The sequence below is a fragment of the Talpa europaea genome (assembly GCF_964194135.1).
Source record: "Talpa europaea genome assembly, chromosome: 6".
In the NCBI taxonomy this organism is placed as follows: Eukaryota; Metazoa; Chordata; class Mammalia; order Eulipotyphla; family Talpidae; genus Talpa; species Talpa europaea.
The window spans coordinates 74,141,281-74,160,119 of record NC_140072.1 but is presented as its reverse complement, the minus strand read 5'-3'; the positions used below and the strand labels follow the sequence as shown (position 1 = coordinate 74,160,119).

Here is an 18,839-nt window from a genome sequence, read left to right as displayed (position 1 = left end):
CATTTTCCTGGTCCCTTATTTAAGTTTTCTAGATTCCTGCTATGAGTGAGACCATCCGGTATTTTTCTTTTTCTTTTTGGCTTATTTCGCTGAGCATGATCCCTTCCAGCGCCATCCATGTTGCAGCAAATTGCATGTGTTTATCTTTTTTGAATGCTGAGTAATATTCCATGGTATATATGTACCACATCTTCTTGATCCAGTCATCTATTTTTGGGCATTTGGGTTGTTTCCAAAGCTTAGCTATTGTAAACAGTGCTGCTATAAACATAGGGGTGCAGGTGTTCTTTGGAATTGATGTTTCTGTGTCCTTTGGGTAAATACCTAGGAGTGGAATTGCTGGGTCATATGGAAGCTCTATGTTTAGTAGGTCCAGAAATCTCCACACAGCTTTCCACAGTGGTTGGACCAGTTTGCACTCCCACCAACAGTGCAGAAGAGTTCCTTTTTCTCCACACCCTCGCCAACATTTGTTGTTGCTAGTTTTTTTAATATGTGCCATTCTCACTGGTGTAAGATGGTATCTCATGGTAGTTTTGATTTGCATTTCCCTGATGACAAGTGATGTTGAACATTTTTTCATATGCCTGTTGGCCATTTGCATTTCCTCTTCAGAGAAGTTTCTTTTAAGCTCTTCTGCCCATTTTTTGACTGGATTATTTTCTTTGTTGTTGTTGAGACTCATCAGCTCTTTGCAGATTTTTGTGATCAGTCCTTTATCATTAGTGTTGGGTGCAAAAATGTTCTCCCAGTTGGTGGGGTTTCTCTTTGTTTTTGTTATTGTCTCTTTTGCTGTGCAAAAGCTCTTTAATTTGATATAGTCCCAGCTGTTTATCTTTGCCTTCACTATCACTGCTTTGGGTGATGTGTCTGTAAAGATGTCTTTGATGTGCAAATCACGTAGTGTTTCGCCTATATTTCCTTCTATATATTTTATGGTTTCAGGTCTTATGTCTAGTTCTTTAATCCATTTTGAGTTGATTTTTGTGTATGGTGTGAGGTGGTGGTCAAGCTTCATTCTTTTGCATGTAGCGACCCAGTTTTCCCAGCACCATTTATTGAACAAACTTTCTTTGCTCCAATGCATAGTCTTTGCTCCTTTGTCAAAGATTAGTTGACCATAAATCTGTGGGTTTATTTCTGGATTTTCTATTCGATTCCATTGGTCTGTATGTCTGTTCTTGTTCCAATACCATGCAGTTTTGATGATTATGGCTTTGTAGTATAGTTTGAAGTCTGGGAGTCTGATGCCTCCATTCCCTTCTTTTTTTTTCAGGAGAGCTTTGGCTATTCGGGGTTTTTTGTGATTCCATATGAATTTCATCAATAATTGTTCTATTTCTTTGAAGAATGACATTGAAATTTTGATTGGAATAGCATTGAATCTGTATATTGCTTTTGGAAGGATGGCCATTTTAATAATGTTTATTCTTCCAATCCATGAGCAGGGGATGTCTCTCCATTTCTTTGTGTCTTCTTCTATTTCTTTTAACAGTGTTTTATAGTTTTCTTTGTATAGGTCCTTTACCTCTTTTGTTAGATTTATTCCCAAATATTTGATTTTTTTTGTTTCAATAACAAAAGGGATGGTCTTTTTGATTTCTTCTTCCTCAGATTTATTGTTTGTGTATAGGAAGGCTACTGACTTTTGCGTGTTGATTTTGTATCCTGCCACTTTACTGAACTGATTGATGAGTTGAATTAGCTTTTCTGTGGAGTTTTTGGGGTTCTCTATGTATAATATCATATCGTCTGCAAATAGTGATAGTTTGACTTCTTCTTTTCCTATTTGGATTCCTTGGATGTCTTTCTCTTGTCTTATTGCCCTGGCTAGGACTTCCAGTATTATATTGAAAAGCAATGGTGAGAGTGGACATCCTTGTCTTGTTCCAGATCTTAATGGAATTGCTTTCAGCTTTTCACCATTGAGAATGATACTGGCTGTTGGCTTGTCATAGATGGCCTTTATGATGTTGAGGTATGTTCCTTGTATCCCAAGAATTTCAAGGGCTTTTATCATGAATGGGTGTTGCACTTTGTCGAAAGCTTTCTCAGCATCTATTGATATTATCATATGGTTTTTATATTTCTTTTTGTTGATGTGTTGGATAACGTTGATTGATTTTCGGATGTTAAACCATCCTTGTGCCCCTGGAATGAATCCAACTTGGTCGTGGTGAATTATCTTATGGATACATTGTTGGATTCTGATAGCTAAAATTTTATTGAGGATTTTTGCATCAGTGTTCATTAGGGAGATTGGCCTGTAGTTTTCCTTTTTTGTGTTGTCCTTGTTCGGTTTTGGTATTAGTGTAATGTTGGCTTCATAGAACGTGTTTGGTATTGTCCCTTCCTTCTCAATTTTTTGGAAGAGTTTGTGAAGGATAGGCACTAATTCGTCTCTGAATGTTTGGTAGAATTCATTTGTAAATCCATCAGGTCCTGGGCTTTTGTTTTTGGGGAGGTTTTTGATTACCATTTCAATTTCGCTAATTGTAATTGGTCTGTTTAGGTGTTCTATTTCTTCTTTATCTAGCTTTGGGTGATTGTAGAGTTGTAGGAATTTGTCCATCTCCTCTAGATTGTTAAACTTGTTTCCATATAACTGTTCATAGTAGTTACTGATTATTCTTTGGATTTCTGCTGTGTCCGTTGTGATTTCTCCTCTTTCATTGATGATCCTGTTTATTTGTGCTTTCTCCCTTTTTTCCTTTGTGAGCCTGGCTAGGGGTTTGTCTATTTTATTGATTTTTTCAAAGAACCAGCTCTTGGTTTCATTGATCTTTTGGATTGTTTTTTTAGTTTCAATTTCATTTATTTCTGCTTTGGTTTTTATTATTTCTTTTCTTCTACTGGTTTTGGGGTTTTTTTGTTGTTCTTTTTCTAGATCTTTGAGCTTCGAGATTAGGTTGTTTCTTTGCGTTCTTTCTTGTTTCTTGATGTGAGCTTCTATTGCTATATATTTTCCTCTTATTACTGCTTTTGCTGCATCCCATACATTTAGGATATTGGTGTCCTCCTTGTCGTTCAATTCAAAAAATTTTTTAATTTCTTCTTTGATCTCCTCATTAGTCCAATGGTCTTCCAGTAGTGTGGTTTTTAATCTCCATGAGGTAGGAAAGTTCCTTGCCTTCTTTTTATGGTTTATTTCTAGTTTGATGCCTTCATGGTCAGAAAAGATGGTTGATATGATTTCAATCTTGGTGTATCTGTTGATGTTTGTCTTGTGCCCCAGTATGTGATCGATCCTGGAGAATGATCCGTGTGCGCTTGAGAAAAATGTGTACTCCGTTTTTTTGGGGTTTAGTGTTCTATAGATGTCTGTTAAGCCCAATTGCTCTAGGTCTTTATTTAGAGCTTTGGTTTCTTTACTTATTTTTTGTCTTGTTGATCTATCCATTGTTGATAGTGGTGTGTTGAAGTCTCCCACTACGTATGTGTTTTCTCTGATGTCTGTTTTCAGAGAGGACAACAGTTGTCTGATATATTTTGGTGCTCCTTCGTTTGGTGAGTATATGTTAATGAGTGTTATTTCTTCTTGAAGTATTGTCCCCTTGATCATAATGTAGTGACCATTGGGGTCTCTTTTTATCTTTTTGAGTTTGAAATCTGTTTTATCTGATATAAGTATAGCTGTTCCTGCTTTCTTTTTTGGTCCATTTGCTTGTAGGATTGTTTTCCATCCTTTAACTTTGAGCCTATTTTTATCTTTTGTAGCTAAATGTGTTTCCTGGAGACAGCAAAAGGTTGGGTTTTGTTTCTTAATCCAGGCTGCAACTCTGTGTCTTTTTATTGAAGAGTTTAGTCCATTTACATTTAGAGTTAATATTGATATGTTAACATCTGTATTTGCCATTGTGTTTGTCTTTCCTTTGATTTTATTTATTTATTCTTTTAATAACTTTTTTTTTTTTTTTGGCCTTCTTTCATTGTTATTCGTCGCTCTGAGGTTCTGGCTTTAGGACTCCTTGTAGTATTTTTTGGAGTGGGGGTTTACTTGCAATGAAATTCCGGAGTTTCTGTTTGTCTGGGAAGGTCCATATTCTTTCTTCAAAGAGGAAGGAGAGCTTTGCGGGATAGAGTATTCTTGGTTGGCATCTGTTTTCTTGGAGTCTGTTGACTATGTCCCTCCACTCTCTCCTTGCCCGTAGTGTTTCTTCGGAGAAGTCTGATGTCAGCCTGATTGGTTTTCCTTTGAATGTTATCTGTTTCTTCCCTCTTGCCAGCTTCATTATTTTTTCCTTGTCCTGGATTCTTGGGAGCTTTACTATTATGTGTCTTGCTGTATTTTTCCTTTCGTCGTGGAAGTTTGGTGTTCTTCTTGCTTCTTGTATATCAATTTCTAGCTCCTTCTTCACATTTGGGAAGTTCTCTTCAATTATCTCTTTGAATATTTTCTCTGTTCCTACATCTCTCTCCTCTCCTTCTGGTATTCCTATAACTCTTATATTTCCTTTCCTCATGGAGTCAGATAGTTCCCGAATTCTTTCTTCGTTCTTTTTCCTTCGTACTTCTCTTTCCTTTTCTGTTTTGGTTCTTTTTATTTCTGTGTCTTCAAGATTACTTATTCGTTCTTCCATTTCATCTATTCTGCTTTCATTGCTTTTCCCAGAATTCTTTAGTTCTTCCATTAATTCTTTGATCTCCTGCATTTCTTTTACTTCCCTCTTTAGGGACTCAATTTCTTTCTTCTGACCATTGTTTTCCCTCTCTAGGGACTCAATTGCATTCTTCTGATCGTTGATTATTTTTCCCTTATCATTGTTTTCCTTTATGACTTCTGTCAGTTTTTTAATCACGGCAATTTTAAATTCTCTTTCTGGAAGGCTCAGAAATTCTTCCAAGTTATTGTCGTTGCAATCTGGGGGCTGGCTTTCTTTTTGTGGTGTGCTTTTTCTCTGGAGAGTTGCTAGGTTGCGTGTGGTTCTTCTCCTCCCTACTGTCTGTTTTCTAATTTGCCGTATGCGTTGGGACACTGTGTTGTTGGGACTTGCCGGCATCTTGGGTGGGCTTCTCTGTTCCCCTCTGGTTCTTCCAGGAGTCATCTGTCAGTTTCAAGCAGCCTTTACTGGAGAAAGGTCCCTGTTCTAAAATGCCGATGTGGGGACACACTCCCCTGTGCGCCTGGTCTGCCCCAGCGGTGGGTTCCTGCTCCCCTCTGGGCTTGGACTGCAGGCCAGAGGGGGTCTGGCGTGCGCGAACTTCCCCCGCTCACCTCTGGCTCCTGAGGAAGCCTTCTGCAGGTAGTCTTTACTGAAGAAATGTCCCTGTTCTAAAATGGTGATGTGGGACACACTCCCTGCGCTTCTGGTCTCAGGCACACTCTTCTGCGCGCCTGGTCTGCCCCGGCTGTGGGTGCTCGCTCTCCCTGTGGGCTCAGACTACTTGTTCAGAAGGGGCCCGGTGTGGGCTAACTCCCCAGCTGGCCACTAGCTCCTTCAGTAGCCTGTGCTGGGGTCAAGTCGCTAGGTGGCACCAGAGATCTCTCCTAGAGCCCTTGGGGAGCTGATTTTCCACCCCGTGGGACAGGGAGCAGAGCGGGGATGGTAGGGTACACCTCAACGGCTTTGGGGTGCTGTGTCTGCCTTGTGCCCCACCGTCGTGGGGAACCCACGCCCCTAATTTCGTGCCCCGGGTCTCAGTTCCAAAGCCCTCAGTTCCAGGACGCGGGCTGTAGCCCAGATCAGTGGCGCGGGAATGGCGCCTTTTGAATCCCGCTCCCCTGCCTGGGCGCCTTGTTCCTGCTCACTCAGGGAGGGCCTCTGCCCGGGTCTCAGTTCCAAAGCCCTCAGTTCCAGGACGCGGGCTGTAGCCCAGATCAGTGGCGCGGGAATGGCGCCTTTTGAATCCCGCTCCCCTGCCTGGGCGCCTTGTTCCTGCTCACTCAGGGAGGGCCTCTGCCCGGGTCTCAGTTCCAAAGCCCTCAGTTCCAGGACGCGGGCTGTAGCCCAGATCAGTGGCGCGGGAATGGCGCCTTTTGAATCCCGCTCCCCTGCCTGGGCACCTTGTTCCTGCTCACTCAGGGAGGGCCTCCGCTGTCTCCCCGCAAGCCTAGGTCGCAGGCGCAGGGGCCTGGGCAGCTGCAATCCGAGCGCCGCTTTTGGGCAAGCTTACCGGGCGGCTGGGGCTGTGTGCTGGTGCTGGTCTCCTCCTGGGGGGCGGGGCTCTCTTTTTAATGGCACGTGGAGCTCACCTCCGTGGTGGATCCTGCAGGGTTCGCCTCAGCTCCCGTTCACGGGGTGTGGTGGCTGAAATAGTTCCTTTCCACTCACAGTCCCGCTTGCTGCATCCGTTTTTCTTGTTGGGCGTTTTGGTTTGTTGTTTCCCTCGTCTCTGCCGGTCGGAGAGTGCCGCCTCTGTGGGCGGGGGAGGGGAGCAGGGTTCTGCGCTTCCCTCCCTTCTCGTCCTCTTTTATGGCAACTTTCTTCTTCGGGCAGTTTGCTGGAGTCGTCCGTTTATCTTCCGTGTCCCAGTTCTCACTGGGACCTGCCGCTTTTCCTCCCTATTAACTTTTTTTAATGGGAGATCTTACTCGCAGCGTCTCCTCGCTGCCATGTTGCTCCGCCCCTCTACCCCATTATATTTTTTAAGAAACATGCACAGAACATTTACTATCTTATAAGAAACTATTTAAATTACTAGGGTTTTTTTATTTACTCATTGTCTTCTTAGGAAATAGATTGTGTTTCAAGTGCTTATTGGTGAATTAATACTTTGTAATTCAGAACAAACAGATAATAAATTCCTCCAGTGGATGGAGATGGGCACAGAGCTCAGCACAAGGAGTTCTTTGAGCAGAGAAAGCGATACCTTCACATTTGCCCCAACACATAGCCTTGTATAAGCAGATGTTAAGAAATAGTACTTGAATTACTGTACAAAAGTACTAATAAGAGATATGTATAGCTCACAAAGCAACCAAGTACTATGCATTGCCAGTTAGCATTCGACAGTACTGTCAATATTAGTCATTTTAAGGTAAAAGGGAAAAAAATCCAGTTAACAGCTTTTTATGCAGCTTAAACAGGGGTGCCTAAGAAAAGTGCCAATCCTGCTTTCACAAAAGCACAGACAAGACTACTGTGTTTACTCTGGACTGCCACGTTTAGGAAGGACATATATCTTCAACAAATATTTGTCAAACGTATATGAAACACAAAGATTTATGTATATGAAACACTGTGTATATGAAACTATGTATATGAAACACAATGTATATGTAGATATGTATATGAAACACAAAGATTTATTCACATTCAGCATAGGCCCTGAAAAGCCATTCTAGGCCCAACTGCCAGGGGGCACCGTAGGCAAGCACATCACAGGGTGGCAGATGGGAGAAGAAAATGAAGAGGGGATGCCGGTCTGGCCATGTGTTAGGGATGTCTGACTCAGAGAGAATCATCGAGTCTCTCTTCACTGTCTACCTTTTTTTGCTAGAAATGTTGCTGGAATATGGAAATATGATCAATCAATTGAGAATTCATCTCTAACAAAATGTGTGTATTTACAAATACATATTTTCCACTGCAATTATCCTAAACAGTCCTTATTAAAATCAGATGAGAAGCAAAAAATCTCCACAGCTAAAAATTAAAACATATGATTAATGTCCGAACTACCTAGAAATATATGCAATATGACAGGTATATAGAGACCACTGTTTTTTCTTAATTTTGTGAAGATTTTACACAATATAATTAAAGTTTTTATTGTAGTAAAATATATCTAACATAAAATTTACCATGTTAACTATTTTTTAATTGTACAGTTCTGTGTTACTTAGTATATTCATATTATCCTACACCATCTTTTTTTTTTTTTTAAATAAATTACCATCATCACCATCCATTAGACCCCTCCCACACTTGCTCCTACTTCCCACTCTCATCCCTTCTGGTAATTTCAGTTTTATTGTCAATGTCCACAGGTTTATTTTTATTCTGTTTTATCTATTAATCTGCTTTGTTTCCTCATACTGAACATATAGGTCAAATCACCCAATATTTGTCTTTCTTCTTCTTAGTCATTTTACTTTGCATAATCCCCTTGCCTTCCTTCCATTTTGCTGTAAGTGGCAAAATTTTCATTTTTATAATTGTTGAATGGTTTTCCATTGTGTATCTATACACATCTTCTTTAGTCACGGGGGGACAATTCTTTAGTCATCTTCTTTAGTCATCTATGGGTGGACAATTAGGTTGATTTCATATTTTAGATATTGTAAGTAAAGCTGCAATAAACATTGTGGTGCCTATATCTCTTCAAATTAATGACTTCAGATTCTTTGGCTAGACACCCAGAACTGAAATTGTAGGATCATATCATAGTTATATTTTGTGTTTTTTGAGGAAACAACACTGTTTTCCAAAATGGTACCAATTTACATTCCCATCAAGAGTGTACGGGGGGGCCTCCCTGGTGGCACAAGGGGTTAAGTCTCAGCACTATGAAGCTATCCTCAGCCACTGCAGCATGAGTTCAAATCCCAGCCAGGGAGGTGACTCACATGGCGCAGCAGACCTCTCCTGCCTCGCCTGCTGCTCCCCTCAGCAGTGGATTTCAGTCAATCTGCCTGCTCCGTTCCCCACTCTGTCTCTGGTGAATCCTCTCACCCTCCCATACCTCTGGCCTGCACCCCAGCTCTTGTATGCATAAATAAATAAATCTTTTTTAAAAAAGAGTATACAACGTTTCCTTTTTATCCAAACCCTTGCCAACACTTATAACTAGTGTTTATAATATAAGCCATTCTCACTAAGGTGAGACATCACCACCATCTATCTCCAGAACATTTTCTTCTCAAACTGAAACTCTTCCCACTGATCACTAATTGCCCCCTGGCAATCACAATCTGCTTTTAGTCCCAATAAATTTAACTACTCCAAGTGCCTCATATAAGTGAAATCATACTGTTGGGGGGGTGGTTTGTGAATGATTTTTTTTACATAATGTCTGTTCTCAAGGATCGTCTGTGTTGTAGCTGTGTCAAAACTTCCTTCCTTTTAGGGTCAGACAAAAACAAACTTTAGGGCCTCCCCTGGTGGCGCAGGCGGTTGAGCACAGTGCTGTGAAGCTGCCCGCAGCGTCTTCAGGGCCAGTTCGACCCAGCCGGCCAGCAAGAGTCCCACATGGTGCAGCAGACCTCCCCTGTCACGTCCGCTGCTCCCCTCAGCAGTGTATTTCGTCAGGCTGCCTGTTCTGCTCCCCACTCTGTCTCTGGTGAATCCTCTCACCCTCCCGCGAATCTGGCCTGTACCCCGGTTCTTGTATGGATGGATAAATAAATACATCTTTAAAAAAAAAATAACTTTAAAACCAACACTTGAAAACTGACCATTGATCTTTGGCTTTCAGAGGGGGAGCAAGAGCAAGAGGGGTGAAAACAAGGATAGTGGCAGACAACACAATGGGCTGGACTGTGGGTGCTTGAGTGGTGGGAGAGAGGGCTACAGTGACTGCACCTGCCCAGGAATGATTCCTATACTGTCAAAACTTTAGCGAGAATGTAAAATAAGTTACTTCAGTAACAATAAAAGTAAAATTTAAAAAGCTTTCTTTAAAAGGATAAAATTTCATTGTATGTGTATACCACATTTTTTCATCACATTTGTAAATGGATAATTAGGTTGTTTCAGCCTTTGTGAATAAAAATTGTGAATAATGTTTCAATAAACATGGGCATACAAATATTTGTTTGAGTTATACAATATCATTTCAGATCTATATTTTAAATGAAAGGTTTTAAATCACTGATATTTTATATTTCCATTTTTACTCCTGAAACACCAATAATAATGTTTGACAGACTACAGATAGCATGAAGAATAGTTTTCTTCTCAGAGAGAGGAAAAAATAGAGAAAACTGAAGACCTAATTTCTCAAATAGAAAAAAAACCACAAGTCTGCTTCTGCATAGTCACAGACAAGGCTACTATGTTACTGTGGGCTGTCACATTAACACCATCCACCACATTCTTTTTTTTTTTAAATAAATTTTATTTTTATATTCCCCATACAACTGCAACCCCCTTATTTTGACCCCAATCCCTCCCCTCCCCGCCCCCACCCCCCATAGAGTGTCTCTGGTTCCTAGTTGTTTGTTGATTTTGATTTTCACTTTCTTATAGTTATTCATTTTCCTGGTCCCTTATTTAAGTTTTCTAGATTCCTGCTATGAGTGAGACCATCTGGTATTTTTCTTTTTCTTTCTGGCTTATTGCACTGAGCATGATCCCTTCCAGCGCCATCCATGTTGCTGCAAATTGCATGTGTTTATCTTTTTTGAATGCTGAGTAATATTCCATGGTGTATATGTACCACATCTTCTTGATCCAGTCATCTATTTTTGGGCATTTGGGTTGTTTCCAAAGCTTAGCTATTGTAAATAGTGCTGCTATAAACATAGGGGTGCAGGTGCCCTTTGGAATTGATGTTTCTGTGTCCTTTGGGTAAATACCTAGGAGTGGAATTGCTGGATCATATGGAAGCTCTATGTTTAGTTGGTCCAGAAATCTCCACACAGCTCTCCATAGTGGTTGGACCAGTTTGCACTCCCACCAACAGTGCAGGAGAGTTCCTTTTTCTCCACAACCTCGCCAACATTTGTTGTTGCTAGTTTTTTTAATATGTGCCATTCTCACTGGTGTAAGATGGTATCTCATGGTAGTTTTGATTTGCATTTCCCTGATTACAAGTGATGCTGAACATTTTTTCATATGCCTGTTGGCCATTTGCATTTCCTCTTTGGAGAAGTTTCTTTTTAGCTCTTCTGCCCATTTTTTGACTGGATTATTTTCTTTGTTGTTGTTGAGTCTCATCAGCTCTTTGCAGATTTTTGTGATCAGTCCTTTATCATTAGTGTTGTGTGCAAAAATGTTCTCCCAGTCGGTCATCTACCACATTCTTAACTTCCAAGTTTCACTTTTAGAAGCTTAGTCTTCTCTCTCTTTGGTATAATGTTAAGCCCAAATGTCAACTGAACAAGTAAGTCTCCTTTGACTGCAGTTTCAGCTTCCCACAATCAACACAGTGTGAAAATATTACATACAATAAGTTATTTTGAGAGACAGAGGTCACATTTACATAGCCTTTATTACAGTATATAGGTATAGTTGTTCTATTTTATTATTAGTTATTATTGTTAATCTTTCCATTCCTAATTTATCAACTTTATCATATGTATATATGTATAGAAAAAACAGTCTACATAAGATAAGGTAGTATTTGTGGTTTCATCATTCAAAGGGTTCTTGCAGTGTATGCCCTGGGATGGGGGGGGGGCTGCTGTAAATTCCCTGAGGCAAGAAAATAGCTAATCAGAATAGATCTAGAGTCAAATGAAGGCAACAGATGGCAGCTTGCTCCATAGGGTTTGGGAAAAACCCACCAAAGATTAAAATTTTGCCACATTGCTGCAAGAAAGTCATCATTTATAAGGGAATTCTGAGATCATTTTCTGCTTTTAGAATAGTCCACGAAATTCTGTCAACTGCTATTTTTAAAATATCCTCTGTGGGCCAGGCCCTGTGCTAGACCCTCGGAAAACAAAGCAAATCCAGTGGAGCACATGGAACACGATCCACCTAAACTTAGTTGAAACGATAGATGGAAACAGATTTCCTCCTTACTCGGTGACCTCTGAGACTGGTTTCACACTATCAGGAGGACATTAAAAGTTCCCCCTGGTCCCTGCAAGCAGGTTGAGCCTTGCCTTAGCCTCACTCCACCAGGACCGGTGGGAATGAGAGAGCCGTGGGGACACCCTCCCTCACCTCGGGCCGGGCCAAGTCTCAAGTATCCGAACTAGCTTTCTAAAAAAATATTAAATAAGAGTCCCTTTGACTGCCTGCTAAATTAAGTGTGTCTGACTGGAACCAGGCTCGCGGCTGCTATTTATAGCCTCCTGCTAGCTCCTGTACCCACCCTCGCCCCCCTTCCTGCTCACCAGCTCAGGGCCCTAGACAGCAGCTGCTTCTCCTGGGGCCGGCCGACTAGGCCAGGTGACGCCGGGACGCCCTGCCCAGGTGCCCTGACTCCCACGTGTCCGCCAGGCTCGCGGGAACCTCACAGCCCCGCCCGGCCCGGTGAGGACAGGGTGGCCGGGCGACGGGCGAGGGCACGTGCGTCCTGGCGGTCCCTGCAGCAGCTGGCCGGTCGCGTGCAGAGTGCTGAAGCCGAGTGCCCGCGGCAGGGTGCAGCCCAGAGGGCAGCGGGGCGCAGCCGGGAGAAAGTGCCCGAAGGTTTCGGCGACTGGGAAGAGCCCCGAGTCTCCCATCCCGAGAGGGCGGGAGCGGACGCGGGATGCAGGTGCGGATGGGGACGCCGGTAGGTTTGCAGGCAGGTGCGGGCTGGATGCGCGTGCAAGGTGCAGGTGCGGGGTGGAGTGCGGGTGCAGGGAGAGGTCGCGGGGTGAGAGGCGGGTGTAGGTGCGGCGCGCCCGGTGGGGCCCCACTGCGCCCTGGCGCCGCCGGACGCGACCCGGGCTGGGCTGGAGGCGGCGGGGCGGGGCGCGGCGGGTGTGCGGCTTGGGGGCGCGGAGTGGGGCGCGCACTGGCGACGCGGGATGACCGCCCGGGCTCGAAAGCCCCACGGTGGCGCGGAGCGCACGCGGTAGTGGCAGCGCCTGTGGGACAGCACCTCTCCGGTCCCGGCGTCCTGCAGCCCTGCTCGAGGAGCGCGCCCGGGCGCAGCGCGGCGGAGAGGGGTAAGCGCTGCTCAGGCGTCCGCAAGGTCCCAGCAGAGATCCGGCGCCTCCCTCCGGGCGGGGACCCAGCCGGCCGGGAAACCCAGCCCCACCGAGCGTCGGCGGCCCCCAGCCTCTCGGGAGTCCTTCGGGAGTCTCAGAAGCTATGGGGTCGTCGGGGCTGGAGAGCGGGCTTGGGGAGCGTTTGGAGGTACTTTGGAATAGCTCGTGTGCCCCTGGAGATTCCTGCCGGGAGCCAGTTCACACCCCAGAGGTGACTTTCCTTGACGGACTGCCGAAGGCTGGGTTGAAAAATGTTCCCCTGAGGGAGTGTGGTGAAGCCTGGAGTTGATCTAGGACTTTTTGAATACTTGGCATATTGAAATAATTTACATGTTAATCGAATACTCTCAGCGAGGAAGGGAGTGCAACTGCAGGCGCGTGGCATCGCCACGCTCTCTGGAATGACTTTGGTATTGTTTTCGAACGGTTCCTGCGTTCTTTTAAGAAACTTTTTGAAGCTTTCTAGAAAGAAATCCATTAGCTAGATATGCTACAACCTAATTTCTTGACCTGAGTGCTCGCTGTGGTGTGTTTAAGGATAAAGAATGTACAGAAGGGTGGAAAAACTCTTATCTGCATTCTGCAGTAATCCCTTCTTTAGGACTGTCCTGCCAGTCAATGACAGTGACACGGGTGTGCTTGCTGCGCCGCCTTACCCTGTACCCTAGCGAACAGATGCTTCACGGGGTGCACAGCTCATGAATATTTGTGACTGGCTGGTTGGAGACAAGAGGAGTGATCGGAACTTTATTTTATCAAAATATCGCCAAAATGTGCCAAGTATAGAATACAAATGATTCTGTACAAACAGCTGAGACGAATTGTGCATTGGTTTTCCTTACCCAAGAATTCAGTCTGATGGTCATTTATGGTATGTGCATCCCTTCACGTGCATTCCATATGTGCTGTGAAATGTATGGCACAAACAAACATACATAACAGATTAAAGAGGGAAGAGGGAGTTTATTTTCCAAAAGCCAGTGTATTCATAAAGTAAATGTCAGCTAATTTGGCACGTATTCCACTGGCTCAGCAGTTTTGGCTCCTGTGGAGATCAGCATCTAATAGGGCATGGGGTGAGAACCTGTAGTGTAAAGTAATTCACAAAAACTGTACTAGTATAAGGTACCAGACAACCCTATCTGTGTTAGCCAGGAAATGTTAATTGACTTAAAATAATGGCATGTAACAAAATTTCCTTGCTTGCCAATAAGAAAACATTTTCAGTTTCCTTGAACATTACTTACATTTTAGGTTGTGCTTGTTTACCTAACTAAAATAACTTTTACATTAGACATTTTAAATTTTAAATTAATCAAGTGTGTTTTTATAAGACCTCATGCACATAGAAGATTTTAAACTATAGTCTTTCTGATGTTGCTGTTACTTGAACTTGTGTCTAACAGAATAACTAGGCTACACATATTTATAAGCTTCAGTGTTGCACATAAATATATTAATAAAAGCATTGCTTTTGTAATGTACTAAACTATGATCAGAACATTCTAGACAGCAGAGAGGTCTTTAAAAAACATTTTACCCTGTTACAGAAAACTTGTTCCCCAGGATCTCTGTTCTAATAAACTCAACCAAACTCAGTTGCCATCTTACTTAACATACAGTCTCCTTCTCTCTACCAACTGACTGTGTCATAGCTATTACATTGACATGTAACATTTGTCATATTACATTTTGGACAGCTTTTTTTTTAATAATTCTGTCTCTTATTGTGAATTATTTTCTCAGGATAAGAATATGATCTTAATCATTTTGGTATCTTCACTGTGTAGAACAATGCGACCCAACAATGTTAACGGAATTGAAAAGGGAGGAAAAATGAATACATGAGACCATAAACAGCATATATGTGACTCTGAAAACAATGCCTTTGCAATTTCAATATTATGCTTAAAGGCAATAAAATGGTCATGAAATGTAAACTTAATTTTCATTCTTACAGTGGTAGAAAATTCTTCATCATGATAATTAGGTTAGTGCTCTAGGTTAGTACCCTACTGATTGCTTTTTAAAATCAGAGTCTTCAAAAGTATGACTTAGTAATGGTTTATGTGAGTGGTTTCTGCACTCTTGCATTCCCTTTAACTTGAAAAATTATTTGTTTGCTTTAAAAACTATTTGTTTAAACAAACTTACGATACTAAAAATAAAAACCACTTAATATTTTTCATACAAACCACCTGCGTCTCCCTCTATAAATTATTGTTCCTCTGTTCATGGAATTCCATTTCCTATTAGTTTTAAAAGAACTTTTTTATTCTAGAATGCAGAAGAGATTTCTGGTTAAATAACTAAAAAAGTAGGCTTGAATAAGAAAAGTGAACTTATTTTTATATTTAGAGATTATTATTTCTTCAAGAAAACATTTTGGCAGATACAATTTGTGTCAGTAATATAAGTGGAATAATAAAATATCCTAATTTTAAGGTGATGTGGGGTTTTGTTCATTAAGCAAGAGTAAAGGTCTTATGAGTTTTCTTTCAACTGGTAAGCATGAGTAAAGGTCATGTTTGATGAGAACCTTAGAAGAACATTGATATGTGCTTAGCATATCAATAATATTTAGCTGCTGGGCGGAAAAGCAAAAGCTTAAGATGAACTCTAACTCTTGTTTCTAAACATGCGTTGAAATATGGTAGAGGAAGCTATATCAAAAGGCAACTCTTGTGATTGAAACAGTCTGAGTGGTGCATAATTCTGTGAAGTCATTTGAGAGGGGATGGTATGCCAATCCAGGAGCTGAAAGCCAAGAGTTTCCATTCTGGCCTCTGCACTGTGGGCTGTGTAACCTTGGGTAAATCACACTCTCTGCACCTCCGCTTCACAGTCTGTAAAATGAGGGGGTTAACTAGACCACTTCTAAGGTTCTTTTAGCTCTGAAATGTTGAGTCTCTATTTTTCCCATAGATAATGACTAGGATTTCTGAAGGATATAATTTAGATTTATGTAGAGAATTGCTTTTAAAATGACCACACTACTGATGAAGTCAGTGCTTGGTACATTGTTTAGACTGCCTGAACTTGTGTTTGAGACTTGACAGATCCTGGTCAGAGCACTAGTATGTTAAATCACCCCTTATGATTTCCTTATTATTATATATCCTTGTCCCAATTACCCTTCAGAAAGTGAAGTATTGGTTAATTCAATTTTATTTGAAGGATAGTGACCTTATTTTCATTATTCATCTATTAAAATTTTGAAGGGCCTCCCCCGTGGTGCAGTGGGTTGAACGCCACACTGTGAAACTGTCCGCAGCCTCTGCAGTGCAGGTTCAATTCCCGGCTGGCCAGGGAGCAACCCACATGGCACGGCAGGCCTCTCCTGCCTCTTCCACTGCTCCCCTTAGCAGTGTCTTTGGTCCGGTCCCTATGCCTGTTTTGCTCCACACTCGGTCTCTGGTGAATTCTCTCACCCTCCCGTGCCTCTGGCCTGTACCCCAGTTCTTGTATAAATAAAAATAAATCTTTAAAAAAAACAAAATAAAATTTTGAAGACTGATGTTGAAGGGCATTAAAATTAACACAGCACTATAATGTCCAAATAGTATGTTTAATTACCTGGAAATTTCTAATTGTATTCTTAGGTCTTCCACAGAAGTCATTTATAGAATTTAAAATGCCATTTACCAACTGGAGAAACTAGAGAATTCTAGTTACCCCATCAGAGTGGGAAAAATATTTGGAGGGTTTAAAAAGTGTGGTATGGACAGTCTTGGAAGACAGTCGTGTTTCTAATTACACTCCAAATTATCTACACTTTTCTGTTAATTAAACTGAAGCTACAACAGTTGTTAATTTTCTAGTTAGTTAAAACTCTAATTGTGGAAATGGTGATTTAATACTTGATTTCTTATTCAAGCATTTCAAGAAGAAATACTGTAGAGAAAAAGTTAAGTGTATTTTTAATTTTACCATTCTTGTTAATAGCAGTCTTTTTTTTTAATTAAACAGCTTTTATTCAACTTTTTAGGATGAGGAAAACAAATGATATAAAATAAGTGATAAGAAATGCTGTCTTTTACTGCTATCGCAAATCATGTTCTGTGTTTTACAAAATGTTCACATGGCAAATATGAAAAGCTTCAACATACTCTTATAACTCTGCTGCAGTAAATGCAACATTAACAAACATACAAATTTCTTCTGTACCAATCTAAAAGTAGAATTATTGAAATACTATTTTTAAAATGTTATCCATACATATTTTTATTCTTTGAATGAGATCATTGCCAATACATACATTATTTTCCTTAACTTTATTTTTACATTAAGCCCGTATCTGTCATGCAGCTATCAAAAACTTTCTGGTAAATTAATTACACAGGTTTGTAGTCCAATTTAGACTCTAGCTTCTTAGAATCAGCCACTTTTCTGACTGCTTTCATGAAGTCTTCCTGTACTACAAAATCATGATCAGCACGAATTGCGAACATACCTGCTTCAGTACAAACATTTCTTAGGTCAGCGCCATTAAAGCCATCTGAAAGCTTCACAATTGCTTCATAATCTATTTCACCATGCTTTGTAATAGGACCAGCATGTATCTTCAATATATCTAATCTTGCTTGTTCATTTGGTAAATCAATATGTATTTTTCTATCTAATCTTCCCGGACGGAGCAAAGCAGGATCCAGTGTATCTGGTCTGTTTGTAGCCATGATCATTTTAACTCTATGCAGAGTATCAAATCCATCCATTTGATTCAGTAACTCCATTAAAGTTCTCTGAATCTCTCTATCAGCTAAGTACCCTCAGAAAACCGACGACCACCAGTCGCATCTATCTCATCCATAAAAATGATGCATGGCTGATGGTCCCTGACATAATTAAACATTTCTCTGATCATTACTTTCACCAATGTACTTGTCTACAATAGAACTAGATACAACCTTTAAAAAATTGCAGTCCAGCTGGCTAGGCACAGCTCTTGCCAAAAGTGTTTTTCCTGTACCTGGTGGTCCATATAACAAACAGCCTTTGGGAGGTATTATTCCTACGCGCTGGAATAGTTCTGGGTTTGTAAGAGGTAATTCGATCACCTCCCTTAATTCTCGAATCTGTTCTGACAGTCCTCCAATCTCAGAATAAGAAACATTCCCCGGGTCCTCATGAGACATGTTATAGACTAGTGGATCCACCTCTCTTGGCAAATATCTCATGATAGTTAGTGTAGTCATATCCAAAGCAACTCTAGTTCCTGGCTTCAGCTTACTTTTGTCAAGCTGCCGATGGCAACCCACAACATATCTTGGTCCATTAGTAACTTTAGCAATGAATTTTTCTTCAGTTAACTGCTTGAGAACTTCACCCACAATCTGCCCAACACTTTGTAGGGCCTTCAGATCATTTTCAGATTTTTCATACTGCTTGGTAAGTTCTTTTAGTTGTTCTCTTAGCTCCTTTAGACGGCCGTCAATCTCCTTGTGCTCCAGCAGCTTCTTGGGATAGTCCTGAAGCGCCTTATCTCTAGGGTCCGCCATGATGAGAAGCCGTCGCTCATCAATAACAGTCTTAAATATTAGTTTTTAAGCTAACACAATTGTTTAAATTGCTTCCAACTTAAAATTAGCTCTTACTAAGGTTTTAACTTACAGAAGGTCAAAATGAAAGAAAAACTGATTAGTTCTTCCCTGTACCTAATGAAAAGTGTGAACCATGTTTAGCTCAGTCAAATGGAGACGTAAAAGTATGTGACTTTTTCAGTATTCATAAATGATTAAAATTCCTACATGACAAAACAATATGTGCACAAACGACAGGAATTATTATATGTGGTTTCCACCCATTCATATTTATAAATAAAGTTAATAGATTAAAAACATTTCTAAACAATTTCATGTTTCTGGATATTTAGTCTCTGACAATAAAAATATATAATCCTAGTAGTACCATAGAATTATTAATAAAGAAGTTGAAAATTAGTGTTTTATAACTTCATTAAATCATTTGGTACGGATAACAGTGATGTTTCCTGCCGGAACTAAATTATTGAAAAGTTTTGTAATAGAATTCATTCAGTTTTCCACTTAAAAAATTAAAGAAGAATATCCCTGGAACTACACATGAATAAATA

At 41.1% G+C, this 18,839-nt stretch overlaps 1 pseudogene across 1 annotated transcript; it reads right to left on the bottom strand.

Annotated features, from left to right (window-relative positions):
* Positions 1-17,082: 17,082 nt before the first annotated feature.
* LOC311172172 (26S proteasome regulatory subunit 10B-like) lies at positions 17,083-18,393 on the bottom strand (annotated as a pseudogene). Its single transcript has one exon. The product of its transcript is annotated as a 26S proteasome regulatory subunit 10B-like (transcript).
* Positions 18,394-18,839: the final 446 nt, after the last annotated feature.